The following is a 6,014-nucleotide window of genomic DNA, read 5'->3' as shown; positions in this document are numbered from 1 at the left end:
CACACTCACTGACTTGGCTTTCCTCCTGCAGTTGGCATCATTGTGTCTGTTTTGTGAGATGGAGGAAGACTTTGTGGATTGGTGTTGGACATATGGGCTAATGGGTTAATGTTGGACTTGTGGACTTGGGCAGCACTGGGTTGGGATGTTTTCTTGATGCACACTTAATCTTTACATAAAACTCTCTCTTACACGAGTTCCTGTGGATTTGTTTCTCTGAAGTACCCAGACTAACACAACAACCTTATGAGGTATGTACTACCATGATGCCATTTTTACAGATGCAGAAACTGCAGTCACACCACTCGTAAGAATCAGAAGGGGTACCATAGAACCAGAGAGTATGGCTCTAAGCACACATTCCTTACTACCACCCCACCTACCATCTGGAGTCTGCAAGGTGTTTTTCATCACGGTGTTTCAGAAAGAAGCCTGATTTGAGAATTAAAATTGTAATCATTGGACAGGAGTGTAGGGAAGGGACCCATTACAAAGGTCTTGAATTCCAAGCTGAATTCAAAGAAAATGTTATTGAACAAGCACGGCAGACACAGCTTTGAATGTTAAATCTGTCATTCCTTAGTTATGGGACATGGGACCAATTTAGTGTTGGCTTCCACTTCCTTATTTGTCAAATGTGGATGTCAATGTATGTTTTGCAGGGTTGCTGTTAGGATTAAATAGACAAATGTGTATAAAGTATCCAGTACAGAGCAGGTTGCCATATATGAAAACCATAACTATATTACTTTATGACATCTCTAGTTCTCAGGATAGCCTTCATAAGAATTATTTTGGTATTGCTAATGAGTGAATCATAAAAGGCCCATTTAAGTGGGATTCTTGGTTAAATCACATTACTCATTTTGATCATTTCTATTTCTCATGGTTTGTGGCTAAGACTACTAGATACTTCATAGTCTTGGGTTGTCAGTGTATTTCAGTTGACAAGTATGGCTAAAGACTGGCTTGGTTTAGGGATACTGACCATCTACAAAGGAGTAGAAAGCCGTTTGAGTGATGGCATGAATATGGGTACAGCTACAGCTCATCTTCTTTCTATATAATTAGTAAGCTTGTGATGTCCCCCAGTCCCTTTTATTTGTGCCAGTTCAGTTACACACAGACAGCAGTGAATAACTATGGGAACAGTTCCTTTGACACCCTCTTTCCTCTCTAATGAGGTGCTATGCCTTTCCCTTTTATTATTTGCATCTGCTAAGAAAATTCTTAATCTGCCTAATATCTTCCTGGAAATTCAGTTGCTAGAAGCACATGAATGAAATCATGATTGGATTAGCTGCTCTTCTCAAGAATCTTGAACTATAAAACTTTCACTTTTCACATGTCTGAAAAAATTTAATATCTAGGTATAACCTGAAATAGAAAATCCAAGAGTTTTCTCTTTTCTACGTTCCAGATGTCTTTCTGGCTGCCTCAGGACTTTAAAGGTGACTTAAAGAAAGAGGGAGGGAAATAGTTCTTCACCTGAAATTCTGTTTGCAAAAAGTCAATTAGGCTTTTGCTGACTTAAGAGGAGGTTCCAGGGAAACCACTGCTTCAGGTAGCAGGCAAATAGCCACATGTGGTCTCAAATTTCTGAATATTCTATTTTCGTGAAGTGGTCCCAGGGAAGGTAGTCAACACTGGGATAGGACACATCAACCCAAGTTAGCCTCGTCTTCACTGCAGTGGCTCAATGACTGCTGGTTTGAACTCGTTCTGATAATCCCCTAGAAGATAATAGTAGGTTCCCCAAAGCACATAGCCAATATGCTAAATGTTTTTTTCAGAGTTGTATTAAAGTGGGATTGGTAAGCAGGGTGAAAATTAATGCAGTTGCTTGGTTGAAGCAATGCTTAGTCCTAACATCAAGTGTGATAGAGCTGAGCCAAACATTCTTGTGTCTTCTGATTCTCACACATCCCAACTGTTCTTCCCTCACAATTTGATCCAAATCTAATCAATTCACTGCCATTGAGTCCATTCTGACTCATAGCAAACTTATAGAACAGAATGGATCTGCTTCTGTGAGTTTCTGAGACAGGAAATCTTTATGGAAGTAGAAAGCTTTAACTTTTTCCAGCAGAACAGCTGGTGGTATAATGTCACCATGACTTGCTAGACCTTCAAAATCTATCAGAATCCAGCCACTTCATCACTCTTTTCATTGCTAGAACCCTGTTATAAAACATCATTCACTCCTTATAGCCATCTTACTTGTTCCTCTGTTTCCACCCTTGCCCCTCTAGAGACTGTTTCCCTCTCACCAGAAGAATTCTCAAGTATCCTTTAAATACTCAAGTCAGATCATATCACTTGTCAGCTCCAAATCTTCCAGTAGCTTCACAGTGCGTTCATAGTAAGTCAAAGTTTTATAATGGTGTACAAATCACGACATGATCTAATCCTCCATCAACTCCACAGTATTGTGTCCGATTCTTTCCCTCAAGCTCACGCTCAGCAACATTGGCCATCTTGCTTGTCCTTGTAACTTCCAGACATGTCTGTGCCATTGGGGCTTTGCACTAGTTGTTCTTTTTGCTCAGAAAAGAATTCCAAAATGCTAAAATAGTTTATGTCCTTACCTTTTTCAGATACTAATTCAGTTAATATCCCTTTTCAGTGAAACCTTACCTAACAATGTTATTTAAAATTTCAGCTACCTATCTAGTCCTCTTCCCTGCAATATATAGCTTTCTTATAATACTTATCAGTTTCTAATCTACTATATACATTTCATTAATGAATTTATAGTCTGTCTTTCTCCCTAAATATAATCTTTGTTTGGGAAAGAATTTTTGTTTGTTTCTTTGTTAGCATAATACTATAGTAGGGATTCACAACCTTCCTAATGCCACCACATTTTAATACAGTTCCTCATGTTGTGGTGACCCTCAACCATAAAATTATTTTCGTTGCTACTTCATAATTGTAATTTTGCTAGTGTTATGAATTGGACGACCCTTGTGAAAGGATCGCTCAACCCCCAAAGGAGTTGGGACCCACAGGTTGAGAACCGCTGTACTATAGCATTAGGAAGATCCTGATAACAGTTGCTGTTGAATCCATTCTTATTATCACCCTAAAGGACAGACTAGAACTGCCCTGTAGGGTTTACAAGTCTGTAATCTTTACCAAAGGCAATTACTACCCTTCTGTGGGCCATCTGATGGCTTGGAACCTATGGCCTTGTGGTTAACAGTCAAGTACCCAATCATTGCACTATCAGTGCTCCTTTGATAATAGAGGTGCTCAATCAAGTTAATCATTTGTTAAATTCATTATCTTAAAAGAAGCTAAAGGCTCAGGAAAATGTCCCATTCTCTACCTGTACTTCTTTTTCCTCCATTGATATAACATAAGGAGGTTGGATTGGGTTATTTTCAGTCTCTTTCACCTTTAGAACTAAGACTAATGATTTGGCTCAAGGAATAGTCTGAGACTCCTTTGCCAGTTACCTTAAAATAAGTTATGTCTAGCCTTTCAGTTTTCTTATCTGGAAAAAGAATACAGACTTTATCTCCCCAAATTATTTTAGAAATAAAGATCATCTATAAATATTGAGATATATATAGATATTAATGTGTGTGTTGTGTGTAAGTGCTTTAGCATAGTGCATTACATTTAACTACTGTTGTTAGGGTGATCATTAGCAACTCGCCACATTAGCAGCCTTCCTAAATTCAAAACTAGCTTTTATGACATGAACAAAGAGACAAAATGGTCTCCATAACAACCAACTTACTTGAGGTTCATTTGCAGCTCATAGGCAACTAACTCATAGGCACACAGCTGGTCTCTTCTCCTCCCGCCACCCCCACTCCATTACTAAGAGAAAAGAACAGTGTGTTCTTTTGTAACCTGATGTCCCTGGATCAGAGGAGAGAGAAAAAGACAGCATATGATTGCCATGGTCACCTGCTGCATCTCAGATTCCATAGAGGGGCAGGCATGGGAGCTTACTCCCAATCATCTGCAAACCTGGCAATATCAGCTGTCAGAGTGGTTTCGATCAGACTGTGTGGAATACGTATGGTCCCCATGCCATGGTTCTTACAGTAGGGCAAAAGATAATGTTCAATGTCATTAAGCAGCAGATGATTCCGAAAATTGGCCAAGCCTTTGGGGCTTTGTGTGGGTTTGCTTAGAGAAGACAGGTTGTAGATACATTGTCAGAAGGAAATTAGAAAAGATAACCAATTATAAGTATAATAATAATAATAGTATCTAACATATTTCAGGTATTTATTGTATACCAGATGCTTTATACATATGTTTAATTCTCCAATGAACTCCATAGTTCTTAGTCTTAGAGTAGCTAAAATTAATGTGCCCAAGTGCCACTGCAAAAACTATATCAGAATCTCTGGCAAATAATATATTTTTAAATTCCCCCCAGATAATTATAATGTATAACCAGAGTTAAGAATTACTGCATTAGCTATCAAATTATCTTAAATTTTACAAATGAGAAAACTTATCCTCATAAAATTTGTTCCAAGTCACCCCGTTAAGAATCAGCACCAGAAACACCTATGTATGACCGTAGAAACTAAAAATACATTTTCAGGATCTACACAGGGAATAAGTCTTTGGTGATTAACCTCTAACCATAATCGAGGGATGAGAATAACTGGCCATCACACGGAGAGGATTGTAGAGATGACTATAATAGACTGAAATGATAAATCTGACTTGAACAGTTAAAACCTTGTCACTTGATCTCCCCTCTGACACATTTTAGGCTTGATCTGGTTTTTAATAGTTTCCGTGTGTGAAGCTTTGCTATGTATTTTTCTCAGTTTGTTTTTTGATTTTGGTGTATAAAACACAGGGTGTCGCCATTCTCACCACTGGTCCTGAAGGGATCATCTGTCCGGGATTCCCTGTGTTTCCGGTTCCTATCTGTACCAGTGTACATCCGCTGGTCTAGCCAGATTTGTAAGGTAGAATTAGGATCATGATAGTTGGGGGAGGAAGCATTTAAGAATTGGTGGAGGGAAGGTGGGGTAGAAAGGGGGAACCAATTATAAGGATCTACATATAACCTCCTCCCTGGGGGATGGACAACAGAAAAATGGGTGAAGGGAGACGTTGGAAGAAAGTATTTTGAAGCTAATTTTGATAGTAATTGTAAATACTGTTTGATGTGATTGAACTATGTAGTGGTATGATGTCTGGATTAGCTCTTAATAAAAAAGGTTTGGGGGGAAAAAAGAAAAAAAAATCAGCACCAGGCTGTATTGCTTCACATCCAGTACTACACAATAGGTGTGCCACCCAAGAAAGCCTTGATCTTCAGATATGGGGTTAGAATCTAATTTTTTTAAAGGAATTGGGGTCAGTTCTGGCTTTAGCTGTCTTTATGCTGTGTAAGCTTCATAGGGTCAACGCTGGGATGCCATATAGCAGGGACTAGTAAAGCATTAGCTTATCAAGCCCTTAACTGGGACTATTTTCCTCAGTCATTAGAGTCTCAGATTTGGCTGATTCGCAATCTAGTGATAATTATCAAAAAATGCTGCCATGCACTTTTTTCTGTTTCTCCACCAGGACCAAATTTCATGCAGCAGCAGCACCAGTGGCCTTAGGTTATTCTTTCCTTTAGCTTGGCGTGTGTACCACTGGAAGGATGCAGATAACTTAGGCTGTAAATAGATGATCATTTAAAAATTTTAATTGTTTTATACTCATTTTAATGTGATATATATGTATAAGTATATATTGATACACACACAAGGAGTCTTCAAAAGGTTCTTGGGAAATTCCATTATCTTTAATTTTCATTTCTCTACAAACTACTAAAAAATGTATTGTGAATTGAGTGAAGATCCACAGAGTGGATCCTAGTTTTATGTTCAGCAATTCATCCATTCCAATCCCCTCAATGTACCATCACTTGTCCCACTTCCTCCTTGTGTTTCCTGTTTCATTCCTCCTCCTTCCCTCAATCTTAATTCTGTCCATAGGTAAAAGCTGTCCCTTTGATCTTAAATAATTGATTATTTTAA

The sequence above is a fragment of the Echinops telfairi genome, unplaced genomic scaffold (genome assembly GCF_000313985.2).
Source record: "Echinops telfairi isolate 266 unplaced genomic scaffold, ASM31398v2 ScPeMD7_19;HRSCAF=73, whole genome shotgun sequence".
NCBI classification, from domain to species: Eukaryota; Metazoa; Chordata; class Mammalia; order Afrosoricida; family Tenrecidae; genus Echinops; species Echinops telfairi.
This window is presented reverse-complemented; position numbering follows the sequence as displayed.